The 15,352-nt window shown below is 38.8% G+C and overlaps 1 protein-coding gene across 1 annotated transcript in view; it reads right to left on the bottom strand.

Annotated features, from left to right (window-relative positions):
• Positions 1–15,077, bottom strand: part of LOC114687679 (zinc finger protein 317-like) — a 30,372-nt gene extending 15,295 nt beyond the window's left edge. The window contains 4 exon segments of the mRNA XM_037207736.1: positions 4,004–4,170; positions 12,058–12,138; positions 12,874–12,940; positions 14,836–15,077. The gene's annotated coding sequence lies outside the window, so the exon portion shown is untranslated.
• Between the last annotated feature and the right edge of the window lie 275 nt (positions 15,078–15,352).

The following is a 15,352-nucleotide window of genomic DNA, read 5'->3' on the forward strand; positions in this document are numbered from 1 at the left end:
TAGCTCGAGAACAAGCATTTGGAAAAGATCCTTCATTATAAAGGTCCCAGAGAATTTAGTCCCAGAGAATTACCTCCCACGATAAAAACTACTTATGAGAAACCAATGCCCAACATCATCCCAAGTGCAGGAAAGCTTGAAGCAATTCTGCTGAAGCCAGGAACCAGACAGGGATAACCACTGTTCCCACCCCTTTTCAAGATATACTCAAGTACCTGAGGAATAGGCAAGAAAAAGAAATTAAAGGGATACAAGTAGTGAAGGAAGAAGTCACACTATCCCTACTTACGGATGACATGATACTACAGACTAGAGATTCCCCAAAATTCTACCAAAAAACTTCTAGAAAAAAAAAACAAAAAAAACAAAAACAAAAAACGAATTCAGCAATATGGTAGGATATAGAATCAAGCTGAACATCTTAATACCTTTCTATACACCAACAACAAACATACACAGAAGGAGATCATGGACACACTCCCATTCATAATAGCCTCAAAGAAAATGAAGTATCTAGGAATAAACCTAAGCTTTAAACTTCTGAAGAAAGAGATAGAGAAAGACACTTGAAAATGGATTAGTTGAGTTAACATTATGAAACTGACCACTATATCAAAAGCTACTTACAGAGTCAATACAACCCCAACCAAAAGCCTTCCACTGTTCTTCAAAGAAATAAAAATATTATAAAATTCATTTGGAACCACAAAATGACTAAAAGGAACAAATGTGAGAAAAATTGCAATTCCAAATCTTATACATTAGAGAGCCATAGTAATGGCACCAAAATAGATGTATAAACCAAAGGAACACTACCAAAGACACAAACATGAGCACACATGACTTCAGCCACTTAAGAGTTGACAAGTAGTCCAAAAGCATATGCTGAAGAAAGCTTCTTCAGAAACTTGTGCTGTGGAACTAGATGTCCACATGCAAATGCCTCTCACCTTGCACAAAAACTAACTCCAAATGGATTGAAGGCCTAGGTGTGAAATATGAAACTCTTAAACTTCTAGAAGCAAACACAGGCAGTACCTCACAGTAGAGGTGGAGAAAAGGACTTTCTGAATAGGATTCCATTTGCCTAAGAATTAAGGCCAACAATTGACAAGTGGGACCTTATGAAACCAAAAACCTTCTGCACAGCTAAAGAGAAAATCAGGAGAAGAGAAAGCCCACAGAATGACAGAATCTTTGCCAGCTACAAATCTGACAGAGGATTAATATCCAGAATATACAAAGAACTCAAAAAAGATTCATTTGAAAAGTGGGAACCAAATAAAGTTCTCATCAGAAGAAAAGACAATAGCTAAGGAATATCTCAAAAACTGCTCACTGTCCCTAGTGATTAGAGACGGAAATAAAAAAAAAAAAAAAAAAAAAAAAAACCTTTGAGATTTCATCTCACCACAGTCAGAATGGCGAACGACAACAAAGGTTGGAGTGTGAGGAAAACAGAACCATCACGGTGGGACTGCAAACTGGCACAGTCACTACAGAAATTAATGAGAAGTCTCAAAAAGCTAAACATATATACATTCATCTTATGATCAGCCTTTGCACTCCTTGGCATATGCTCAAATGACTTGACATCCAATTCCACAGCTACTTCTTTTTAGCCATGTTCAATGTTGCTTTATTCACAATTGCTTGGAAATAGAAACAACCTAGATGTTCTACAACTGATGAATGTATAACTGGTACATATCTACTATAGAATTCTATTTAGCAAAGAAAAATGAAATCATGAACATTGCAAGTAAACAGATGGAACTAGAAAATATTATACTGAATTAAGGAAACTGAGACCCAGAAAGATAAACAGCATGTTCTCTCTCATTGGACATTCCTAACTCAAAATCTTCAAATGTGAGTGTATACTCTACAGTAACTATAGGAACCTGAAAAGTAAAACCAGGCTATTGCTAAGAAAGGGAGTTTTGGGAGCTATAATAGAGAAGTGAATGGCAGTGTAAAAGTGACCTAATCAGGGAAATAGCAAAAGGAGGGCTCTTTAGGGAGGGAAAGGAGGTAAATACAGAAGAGGTAGGCACAGGGCAGAGGGGAATAGCAGAATACAAGTGATCTGATAGGTAGAATGAAAAGGGGAAATTTTAAGGAGTAGGGAGGGAGGTAAATACAGAAGATGAGGGAACAGGGTAAAATAACAATAATGATGTCTAAAAAAGCCACAAAAAAAAAATCATACTATTAACTGTTTTCCTTAAAAAAAAAAAAAGATAGTCCACATAATCTGTGTATAAATATACACAGATATTTTTAGTGGTCTGTGTGTTCTCCCTCCAAGAGCCAAAACCACCTAACTGTTGTTAGGTCACAAAACAGCAACCCCCCCTCCCCCAATGGCCGTGCTAATGACAATGATTCAATTCCAACCTGAGCTGGTTCTGCCAGGAAACAGAAACCTAAAGCACTTCTAGAAGCCCTTAAAGGCTGGCTGAGTGCTCCTGACCACAACTCTCAGCACCACCACTGTCTGACAGATTCCCCAGGCTACCCACCTGGCTGTCCCACCTTTCAAGGTCCCCCTTATAAAACCTAACAAGCGTTTGCAGCTGGGTGCTGTCCTCCACTGTCTGAGGCAGTCCAGCAAATTTTGTTTTTAATAAACAGTTTCATGCTGCACCATTTACACTAACCAAAACCCCAATACCAGACAAGGGGAACCTTCTTTTGGGTTGCTGACCATGGCTGTCCAAGAGACTCCCCAAATATACAGAGTACTGCTGTTGCCCTTAGTCGCCCTGCAAAGGTGCAAGGTAGAAGCCCATTGCTGAAGGTACCAAGCACTTGAGACACAGGGTCCGGAGGCCCCTGAGCTGGAATTGACCTGAATGCCTTCCTAGGAGAGCTTTCATTGTACAGGATTATGGTGTGGTAAGCTTCCTCCTTTACTGCAGGAGAGAAGCAACCTACAGTCTTACTATGTCACATGATCCACAAAACCAGCATGATATGATAACCCTAAAGGGGCAGCAGTTGCACACATACCTTGGCGGTAACCAATAGCTTTCTAATTGAATTTAAGACTTGCTCCAATAAAGGGAAACCGTGGCTAATACTGGAAACCTAACTAACTTCTCAGGGTTAGTCATGGATGGATCTTGGAGGAGAACCTATAACTCACACTTCACTAAAAAAGCAAAATCTTCAACTACATTCTAAACATTTATTCTTATACCTACAGATAAGTGTAGCCCTCATCTGTCATCAAGAAAACTTCTCTTTGCAACAGAGACTACTACAGAAAACTACAACCAATAAAAACGAGTTGTAGAGCTCAGACTCAAAAGACTCCTGCACCTAAGGCTCAGAGATCATTTAGGAAAGTTGGGCAGAAAAACTGTAATAGCCAGAAGATCAGGAAGCTTGCTAGGAGATTTTGTTTCCTATTGGTCCCCCCCCCACCAATAAAGTCTCACAATTATGACTGCTCAAATGTGAGCTGAACGAGAATGCAACAATGCACCACCAAAGTGGATGGGAAAAAGTCCATAAAGCCTCAACTCTACAAACTACAGGCAACCGAGGAAAGCTGGAAACAGGAGGGGTGGCCCTCCCCAGGGAAGAGCAAACCAGCTGGTTGTCCAGTGCCAGATGGTCAGCCTTGAAACTATATATACCAGTAACATTATATGAACTGAGCAGGCTATGTTTAAGACTAATATGTACATACATATATGCATGCGATAGTAATTAATGAAAAAGGCCATGATTTGAATGAGAGTGGGGAGGGGTGTATAGAAGAGTTCAGAAGGAGAAATGTAAAAGACTGTTTCTACATGCTGGTAACTTTGTAAGATTTGCATGGTTGAAAATCCAAGGAGAAACCAGGCAGCAAATTCTTGGAAAAATACAGCCCAGTACCTCAGGACACAGACCAAAAGGACAAGAATTCTGTGAGGATGCTCCATTCCGCCAGTATCCGTAGGTCTACAACATTCCATTTGCTATCAGAACCTACTGTGGGCCTCCTCACCTGTGGCCTTTGTGGAGGATCTTCCGGTATTTGAATTGGTTCCCTGGCACAGAAACCCTCCGTGTCCAATTGCACACCTGCTTCTTTTCCTTTTCCCAGGAACTCCTGCTTCCAGCAGCCATAGGCAACTTTGCAGAACACTGATTTCAACGGGATCCCAATCTTGTCTGAAAGACAACAGAACAGCACAAATCCATAACTATGACTCAAACTTCCCTTTTCGGCCAAATACAATGAGAATAAAATACGAAAATAAAAAAATTACATAAATTTCTGTGATAGCTTGAATGTAATTGGTCCCCATAATCTAGTAGGGAGTGAGTGGCTCTAATTGAAGGTGTGGCCTTGTTGGAGGAAGTGTGTCACTGTGGAGTCAAGCTTTGAGGTTTCCTTAACTCAAGGTACCTCCCAGACTGTGAGTCAACTTCCTGTTGCCTGCAAGATGTAAGAATCTCAGCTATCTCTCCAACATCACATCTGCCTGCATGCCACCATGCTCCCTGCCATGATGTTCATGGACTGAACCTCTGAAACTGTAAAGGAGGCACCCCAATTAAATATTTCTTTATAAGAGTTGCTGTGGTCATGGTGTCTCTTCATAGCAATGAAAACCCTAAGACAAATACATTATACATATTTTGTATACAAAATATACATTCCTGTATATTTTATTGAAAATGGAATTTAGAATCAACTAAAGCATTTGTAAAATAAAACATTCTTGATGGTACTCAGTTTTAATAATATTTAATTAATTTTTTGAGAATTTCATAGTGTATTTTGATCATACTCCCCACACTACCCCACAGCTCCTTCTCCCTACCCACCTCTAATTCATGTCATAATTTTTATAAAGAATACACTATCTTGAAGCAAATATCCTCATCTCAGGCTCTTAGTCTTCCTTGGCAATGCCAAGTGTCTTGGAGCTGCTGCCTGACAAAGATCACAGTGCTTGGACAACGTGGACTGACCCTTCCCTGCCCTTGGTGGAATTTGCTGCACAACTCTTGCCTATGTCTTTGGCCCCTCACTGAAGGCGAGAACTGGGACAATGTAAAAATTCTTATAAAAGCCGATGTTAAGAGTAAAACTTACATGCTGTGGAATGTCATTCTGTATGCTGTGAATGTATGTTGCTCTGATTGGTTGATTAAAAAAAATGCTGATTGGCCAGTAGCCAGGCAGGAAATATAGGCAGGATAAGCAGACAAGGAGAATTCTGGGAAGAGGAAGGCTAAGTCAAGAGTCACCAGTTAGACACAGGAAGCAAGATGTGAAGGCAAAACTGAGAAAAGGTACCAAGCCCCATGGCTAAACATAGATAAGAATTATGGGTTAATTTAAGTGTAAGAGCTAGTCAGTAATAAGCCTGGGCTAATGGCCAAGCAGTTATAATTAATATAAGCCTCTGTGTGTGTACTTGGGGGACGCGAGTAGGAGAGATTTGTCCCGACCGCCAGCTGGCCAGGACACAGGAAAACTTCCAGCTACACTTATGGTGACTCCCTGGGAGAATTAGCTATGAAAAAAATTGAGTATTCTTTTTTTTTTTTTTTTTTTTTTTTTTGGTTTTTCGAGACAGGGTTTCTCTGTGTAGCTTTGCACCTTTCCTGGGACTCACTTGGTAGCCCAGGCTGGCCTCGAACTCACCGAGATCCTCCTGGCTCTGCCTCCCAAGTGCTGGGATTAAAGGCGTGCGCCACCACCGCCTGGTGTAAAAAAAATTGAGTATTCTATAGAACTTATTAATTAAGTGGTATTAATAAGCATGAGACATAGGATCTGGAACAAATTATTTAAGAAGAAAAACTTAGGGAAATTTTAGAAGCTGACAAACTATAACTGAATTATTAGATTGTCATGCTTTGCCCCAGAACTGTTTTTTCCAACCATTCCTAAGCCTTAGGAGCAGGGGTTTACATGTTACTCCATTAAATGCTCTGTGTTCTAAGTTTAAATATTTAGAATGTTTATAATTTTTCACAAATATAAGAGCTGCACCTACAATAAATCTGTGAAGCTGAAGTGTATATTATATTAAATAGTATTAATTAAATATTATTAATATACCTTTCCCCCCTTAGAATGAATATCTAGATGACAAAATGCTTGAGCAGTATTTATAAACATGCTTAAGCCTTTTGTTATGTGTTGGAAAATGATCTTCTGAAATGGTTTCATTTGCAGCCCCTTTAGCTGTGTTCATATTACTTACACGTGAGGGAAAACACCTGACTTGCCAAGCTGATGAATTTGTTTTGAAATCATTAAAACTGGGCAAGAGATACAAAGTAATAGTTAAGAACAGAACAGAATTTTATAGCTAGCCTGTTAACATGAAAATAAGAAGAAAAGGTATCACTGGATGATGTAATTTAATGATGGAGAACTTGCCTGGCATTGGTAAAGGCTCTGGGTTTAATATTCAGCATTGCAAAAAAAAATGTCTGGGGAGATGGCACAATAATAAAGTGCTTGCCATGCGCGCCTAAGAACATGATTTCAGATCCTACCACCAACAGAAAAAGCTGGCCATGGCAGTGCAAGTCCATGATCTTATCACTGGAAATGAGGAGATGGTATCAACTTAGGACCTTGGGAGGCTTACTGGCCAGCCAGTCTAGCCAAAACAACAAGCTTTGGTTTCAATGACAGACTCTGTCTCAACATAGAAAAATAAGGTGGAGATTGATAAAGGCAGACACACAACATCAACATCAACCTCTTGCCTACATGTATATGAGTGAGTATACCCAAACACAGACATGTGCACATATTCACATAGACACAGGTGAAACAAGAAAGGAAAAGAGAGAGAGAGAGAAAGAAAGGAGGGACCAAGGTATTTAAATTATGTAGCCAACCTTGTCCTATGTCTTTCTTTCCTACCTTTTCTATCCAAATGGTCAAATCCTGTCATTTCACACTCAAAATATCTGCAAAGTTCTGGCTATTCCTCAGCATCTACACTGTAACTGCTTTTCTAATTCTAAATAAGCCTGACTGGTCCCTAACTGGTCTCCTAAATCCTGTTGCTGTCATCAACATTGTAAAATATAGGTAATATCACATCTTTGCTGAAAACCTTCTGATGGTGTCTCATTTTCCTCAGAACAAGGTTTCATACCCCTGCCGACCCACCATGACTATCTTCCCAGTCACTTGCTTATGCTACTCAGCTCACACTGACTTCTTCACAGAGCCTCATACCCCGAGACATGCATATCCTTTAGGCCCCTGGCAATTGCTATCTCTTCCTTCCAATCTTCTTCCCTACACTCTGTCTGCTTGGCTCTTCTCTTCAGGTTTCTTTATTAAGGCTTTTGAAACAGTACTTTCTATCTACTCCACTTACTATGCAGACCCTTGTCTTTTTTCATCCACATTTATTTTCCCCCAAAATACTTATGTCCCCTTAATACACTTTACTAAGTTATAACAGGCTATATTTTACTACAAATAGATAAATATGGATGTGAATAATTAATAAAGTAGAATTTAGAACTGGGAATACAGTTTAGTGACAGAATGTTTACCTAGCAAGCATGAAGCCCTGAGTTTGAACCCAGAATAAAGAAACCCACAAAAATTTGAACACAATAAAGAAAGGTAAGGAGGGATGGAGGGATGGAGGGAAGGATGAAACAAGGTCTTGTAAATCTTGCTGTGATCATCCCCAGAGAAATGAAGATATTCAAAAGGGTCCCTGATACTCTCCCTTTTATTACTGGACTACTGAGACAATTCAATCCAAAAAACAAAATCTGCCCAGGAATCTCATGCTGGGAAAAGGAATAGACTGAAGCCTAGTGCCGCTCAGAAAGGGAACTAGTCTTCAATAAAGAGGCTTCTGATGGGGCTAGAGAGATGATTCAGAGGTTAAGAGCACTGGCCGCTTGTCCACAGGACCTAGGTGCAATTCCCAGCACTCATATGGCAGATCAAGACTGTAACTCCAGTTCCAGGGCTTCCGAAAAGACACACATAGGCAAAATATCAAGTCACATAAAATAGAAATAAATTATACAAATCTCTCTCTCTCTCTCTCTCTCTATATATATATATATATAGATATAGATATAGATATAGATATATAAAATGAGGTTTCTGACAATTTATCAGATCACCTTGAAAGAAACACCACACATTCACTGGAATTGTTAATTATGCATACTTTGCCCCCTCTGCTTAAGCTGAAACCTCATGTCAGCACCAGTAGATGGACTTCCAGAGTCAATGCAACACTTTCTTTTTCTACTGTGGACTCAGTGAATGAATATCCCTTTCCCACTTTTTACTAGTATCTTTTCAAATGTCTTATTGAGAATGTTAACTAAGCCTAGTCTGCTAAAACTGGTAGGATCCAACCTCTGGCACTAACTCCAGCAATACTGCAAGTTCAAGCTGCCACAGTAGTGAACACTCTGAGTTGCCAGGAATATCTTTTGGTTCCTGAATCACTGAAGCCTCTCACCATTTTGAGCATGCACAGGCAGAAGGTAGCACTTGGGGAACTGTGCTTTCTTCTACGCTTTTGCCTACAAATGCTTACAGAAAACTGATCAGAGTTAGGCTATTGCTCCTGCTGTCTCCAAAGATCCATAGAAAATGGCCAGGAGGCATTGCTTCCTACAATGGCTGGTTTAAAATGTCATCTTTCCACAGCTAATAATCACCTGCGAGAGAGCCTCGAGTGAAGAATTCTCTGGACCAGGCTGGCCTGTGGTCATGCAGGAGGGAAAGTAGCTTGACTGTTAGTTGACACAGCCCACTTCGGCAGCACTATTTCATGGGCTGTGTAAGGGTCTAAGAAGCTAGCTGAGTACTAGGAAGCAGGTAGGCAGCAGCATGGATGCATTCTTTCGCTCTGCCTTGGCTGTGGATATAATATGGCCAGCTTGCCTTGCACCGCCACCTCTGCAACTTCCCTGCAAAGACTAACTTGGAAGCGTAAACCAAACAAAGCCTCTCCTCCTTTATGCTGTTTTTTGTTAGAGTCCTTGTCACAGCAAGAGAAACAAGACTAGGATGCCATGCCTCTAACATACTACACAGTTTACTTGGTTAGTTCTTTCTCTATATTTCCAAACAGGCAATACGCTCCAAGTTAAGTTTTTACTTCTCTTCCTTGTTCACTGTTCTGGAGCTGGAGTGAAAACTCCTAACAGAAAAGTAAAGAGTCAATAAAAAATGGGTAGAAACTGATCCTCATTTACTTGCATAGCAAGATAGCTTCTATGAGGCAAGTGGCTTGCAAGGATTACAAAAAACAAAAACAAAAACAACAAAAAACAAAAAACAACAACAACAAAAGGTGTATAAAGAATCTGAAGGATTGGGAATAGTTTCAAAGGTCCTGTGATATGAACATTAACCATGGTGCTAAGGCAGACTTACAGTTTAGCATAGCACCTTGAGCCTCATCATCTACTTCATGGAGCAAATTGGCCAGGTGGCTCAAACTGAGACAATGCCCCAACATCCAAGCAAGACCCGTGGAATATGTTCAATGTTCTACAGTAATGCAAACTCAAGAGGCCAACAGAGAGACTATTGGTGCAGAATGAAGGTCACCAACAAGAGACCTCGAATACAGTTGCAGCAGAAGATTGGCTGGGTGAAGGGCATATCGAGATATAGGTACAGTGACTATTAACCCAGAAGTTTTCTGCAAGATACATAGAACAAAACAGTGGTAGTCAGAATGACAGCATCATGGATGAAGTGGGATGCAGAGTTTTCAGAGACACCAAACTTTAGATTTTATGGTACCTGCTTTTGTAACACAGTGAATATTATCCCCCTGGTTATTGTTTATTCAATTCTACTATTCAGATACATTTTTTCTCTTCATTACAAACTGGGAGAAAATGGGGCTAACTAGGAGAAAATGGGGCTAACTAGGAGGAAATGGGGCTAACTAGGAGTGCTGCCACTATCCCAGCTGGAATGCACAGGATAAGCAAGGTGCTACATTGAACTACTTTTTACCTTTCACTAGAGTACTGAACCCAAACAAATACTTTGAGTATCAGGTATTGGCTGCGAGGAAGGACTTCACCCAGTACTTAGTAGAACTTACTCTTGTCCATGCCTTCCTTCTCACAATGACAGCAGCTATACCTCATTTGCCAAATTTATGATCCAAAATTGATTTTGGGATTCCAAACTATACATTATAAACTCCTTTTTTTGTGGCTGCAATTCTTCCAATGTTCAATTTTATTTCCACATATGACTTTACAAAACAGTGTCAGGGCATTCGTATTTAGTTGCAACTATTACATACAGAATAGCACTTTTACTGAGCTTTGCCCTTGTTGGGTCTATTTCAATCAGTGTTATTCATGCATGCAAACATATACAAAGCAATGAAGAACACCACATGTTATTGTTTCTTCAATTCCACTACTACTCAAATTCATTTTCTCTCCATGATGACCTAGACTAGGAAAAAACAATACAAGTTGTATTCTCAATATATCAATAATATATCAATATATCCACTGTGATCTAGACCATGTCCCAGGGGCTAAAAGGGAAGAGTGTTGGCAGATGTTCTTTCTTACCCACCAGTTCCCAAATAACCAACACAGAGACTTAATATTAATTACAAATGCTAGGCCAATAGCTCAGACTTATTACTAACAAGCTCTTATATTTTAAGTTAGCCCATATTCCTTATTTACGTTCTTGCCACATGGAGGTACTTTTATTAGTACAGCACATTCATCTGCTCCCTCCGTGTCTGGTTGATAACTCTAGACTCTACCCTTCTTTATCCCACCATCCTTACTTTGGTTGTCCTGCCTATACTTCCTGCCTGGCTATTGGCCAATCAGTTTTTTTTATTAACAATGACAACAACATATTTTCAGTGCACAGGATTATTCCACAGCATTTCCCCCTCTTTGTCTAATTAAAATGGAAAGTTTTAATCTAAACATAGTAAAACTATATATAACAAAATAGTTATCAAGTGAGAATTAGTTATAATATCCACTCCATTTGTATATGGCAAAATTAAAGAAAATACTCTATTATCTATCTTATCTTGGTGAGTTTACATTTTTACATTTAATTTACCTAACTAATGAAAACTATAACAATACAGTCTTCAACTCCATCAAAGGCACCAGAAGGATATAATATTACCTAACGGCAGGGACATCTGCTGCCTAGACAGTCACCCTATGCTTCCTCTGTAACGTTGGGGCATCCACCTTTGGCTTACAGGCCTAGAATAACTGACAGAGACTTTTCTGAAAAGCAGGGAATTCTCAAGGACTGTCTTACCTTGTCTTGGCAATGTTCAGCAGTCACTTCTTATTTGCGTCCTGCTGGTCTAGTTTTGACAATATATTGTCAGCAATAGTTTTTTGCACAAATAGTGTGAGATATGTTTCCAACAAAATGTCAAGAAATGAAATTCAAAAGAAACTGCTACATTAATCCATATATCAAAGGATTCATAATATATGATAATCATATTTAGAAATTTTATATATATGAAACAAACTATACCAAGCATGGTGATGGATATCTTTAATTGCAGCATGGGAAAGGGAAAGATAGTTGGATATCTTTGAGTTTGAGGCCAACCTGATCTATACAGAGTTGTAGGCCTTCCAGGGTTGCATAATAAGACATTGTCTAAAAACAACAAAAAAATGTATGAAACACAAAACCCCAAAACAGTATTTCCACTTTGGAAGATGTCACAGTAATCTAGCCTAAGTCAGGAAAAGAAATATTGTTACAAAAATTAAATGAAGAAAGTAACGAAGAAGCCAGAGCAGGTCTATAATCTCAGCAACCGAGAGTTGGGGGTAGAAGGATCAGAAGAGTTCAAAGTTATCTTCAGCTATCTGACAAGTTCAAGGCCAGCTTGGGCTTCAAAGACCCTATCCCTGCCACAAAAAATTAGATAAAAAGCCAGAAACGTATGAAACAGAAATTACATTTAATAAATTGGATTGTCTAAGTCAAGTAAAGTTCTAATGTTTTTTTTAAATAAAATAAATAAGTATCTAAACAGGAGTGGTACACACCTGTATAATCCCAGCACAGAGGGAAGTTGAAACATGAAGATTATAAGTTTGAGAAGCCAGTCTGGACTACATTGTGAGAGCCTGTTTAAATAATAAAAAAAAAAGATTAATTATAAATATTAGGAATATGTAGAACACAATAAAATATAAGTGATTCTGAACAAACTTTGATTATATAACTTAAACATTATGTGGAAATAAAAACTTGCTAAAGAAATTATTGTAACAAAATAGAAAACATGGATGCAACATAGTCTTTCAGAAACTCAAGTATAGCTTTAAATAAAGTTTTCCCGAGCTGGGTGTGATGGCAAAACGCCTTACAGAACTCAGGCCTCTGAAGCAGGAAGATTGGGAGGCTACAAAAGAAGATCGTACCTTTAAGACAAAAAAGTGCGTGTAAGTATGTCTAGGCACACACATGAAGGCCAGAGGACAACCACTGGGAATCAGTCCTCTCCTTCCACCTTGCTGAGTCACAGTCTCTCTGTTAGTTCTGCAGTGCTGTGTTTGTTAGGACACTTACACCCCCCTCCCACACCCACATACTTCTAGCCCATTTTACTGTCATAGCCTTCCATTTTCCTTTAAGGGGTGCTGGGATTTGGCATGTGTACTCAGGTTGTCAGTCAGACCTGCTCTGCAAGTGATTCCACTCTTTGAGCCACCAGACAGGGTCTCATGCAGCCCAGGTTGGACTACAGAGATGCACGCAGTCTACCTTGGCCCTGATCTCCTGATCCTCATACCTCTGCTTCTTAAGTGCTGAAATCATAGTGGTGCATCAACATGTCCAATAAATGGTGATATTCTTACCCCAAATATTCCAGATTTAGAGCAGGAAGAGCCTCTGCCTCATTTTAGGAGGATAGCTGGCATAAGCCTGAAATAGAAAAGGAAAACTTATCATAAATTATACACACAAAAAAATAGCAAACTGAAGTTCCAAATATCAAGAGAATGTGTCCTTTCTAAATAAGTTAGTTACTTATACGAATTCAGTGTACCACTGAAGTCATTTGTCTTAATTCCACTATTCTTTGAACGACAACAACAACAAAACAAAATGAACAAACATAAATTCATTCACTATATCATCATTATATTGACTGAGACAAGGTACTTGAATTTATCAACACCAGAAAGACAGTGGGAAAAAGAACAGAAAAAAAGAAAACACTTGGTAAAAGACCACAGCAATAAACCAGAAAAAGAGAAGAAAAAGCAAACAAATGGACAAAATAAATAAATAGATAAATAAAATTCAATGAACACCTCCACAAAAAGACAAGTTCCTTGACCTAAATAAACATAGAAAGAAAAAAATTCAAGCACATGGGAAGCTCATTTCACTTATAGTCAGAAGGGAAACAGGACCATCTATGATTTTGCTAGACAAATTCATTAACGTATTCCAAGTCTCCAGCCAAACCAGAATACAGCAAGTGTGTATAATTCAAGGGAAGCATACATATTTACTTATTTTATTCAGGTGATAAAACTACTTTTGAATAACATCCAAAATATTATACTAAATTAGTAGAAATTTTTTATCAAGAATGTTGATCTCAAATTCACTGAGTACAATTTGAAGAAAATGTAATTGGACACCCAAAGTCAAAGTTCTTAAGTTATAAATAGTAACAGATTAACTATAAAACTCAATGGCACAAAAATGCCAACATTCTAAAGACTTACGAACAGATTCAACAAACTTTGGGAACAGAAATCCCATATCTGGATTTTATAATCTCCTTTGAAAATACAAGGTATGACATCGCTGAAAAATGATGACTACCTGTTGAGTACAAGACACTTAGAAATCTCTACATCACAAGAATGGCATACTTGCATCGTTACGAACAACACGACTTTTATGAAAATACATAATAGTGCATATTTGGGGAACAGTAAAATCCACATAGTTAGTTATAGGAGAGAGAGAAATATGCACTATAAGAAGAGCATACAAGCTTTTAAGGTTTAATGATCTCCATCATAGTCTAGCTTGTAAATTTGTTCAAAGGTTACTTTTTAAAATTTTTCATAATATAAAAATAACCATTTTATTTCAATTGAAGTGTACAATTCACTGGCACCTAGTACGTCCATCATTGTGTAACCATTATCACTGATCTCTATAATCATGCTGATTATTTACAGATACTGTTGTCATCTGCTAGACTGCAAACAAAAATTTGGCATCTGCAGAGACTATACCTGTTGCTGTATCTTTAATTATAATTTTGAGTATGAAAGTTATGACCTTTCTTGCATGTCTATTGTAAAAGGATAAAGGGCAGACATAACGGGAAAAATTCAAGACAAAACATTAGCGAATACAGTATTAAATGAACTAACTTTCGAGTTAAATTGGCAGTATGTAAAACTAAATCACAACTATTTTTACAAATGATTTATTTGCATGAGGACTGTCAGCTAACAAACGCATAAAGTAACTGAAGATTTAACTTAAAATAGAAAAGGTATTATGCAAGTTTAACAGTAACAAAAACAGTGTGCTCATATCAACGACGGTTTTAGAAAGAACAATTCCTGTCATCCGGTCACCCATGAACACCCTGCTGTACGAATTTTAAAACCAGGTCGGCAGAACCTCCCTTTGTCACCTATGAAGTGTTCTAACCCCAGTTCTCCTTGGTCCAGCTATGGGGACTGAAAGGCGCGCCTCCTGCGGTTTCTGGTGTCCTCATCCCTGCCAACTACCTCCCTCTGCTTCCTGGAGCTAAAGGGTTAAGGGATGAAACCGCTGCTTACCGGACTGAGGGTGGAATCCAGGAAGCGGAAGTCTCAGCAGCTAAGACCGAAGTTCTTAGTAAAAGTTCATGTAAAAAGTCCCCAACACTTGGGCGAACAAATGGGTCCGGATAGACATAGGGGAGAAACCCCTAAACATTATTTCACACATGTGTCTCACGACAATTCCTTTCTTAGGCTAATGGCTTCAATTTCACTTCCTCTTCCGAAATCTTGCGGAAGTTCATTGGCTGTTTATAACGGGGAACATTCACGGTGTGCATTTTGGGAAATGAAGTTTGACAGCTTCGATGTACCCTGCAGTCTTGAGGAACTGAGAAATCTCGGGGAAACCAATCAATGGCTTCTAAGAAGAATCACAATCGAAATGGTTTATGGGAAATGTAGTTCTTAAGTTTGGCAGCCGTGAAAAGGACGCTTAAGTCTAGTGTGTATATCAGGCATATTTTCCCAAGTTCTAATTGTCCCACAGCATCATATGCGCCTGCACTCAGCTTGTTCTTCTTTTTACAATCAT

This window comes from Peromyscus leucopus, chromosome 7, assembly GCF_004664715.2.
Source record: "Peromyscus leucopus breed LL Stock chromosome 7, UCI_PerLeu_2.1, whole genome shotgun sequence".
Lineage (NCBI taxonomy): Eukaryota > Metazoa > Chordata > Mammalia > Rodentia > Cricetidae > Peromyscus > Peromyscus leucopus.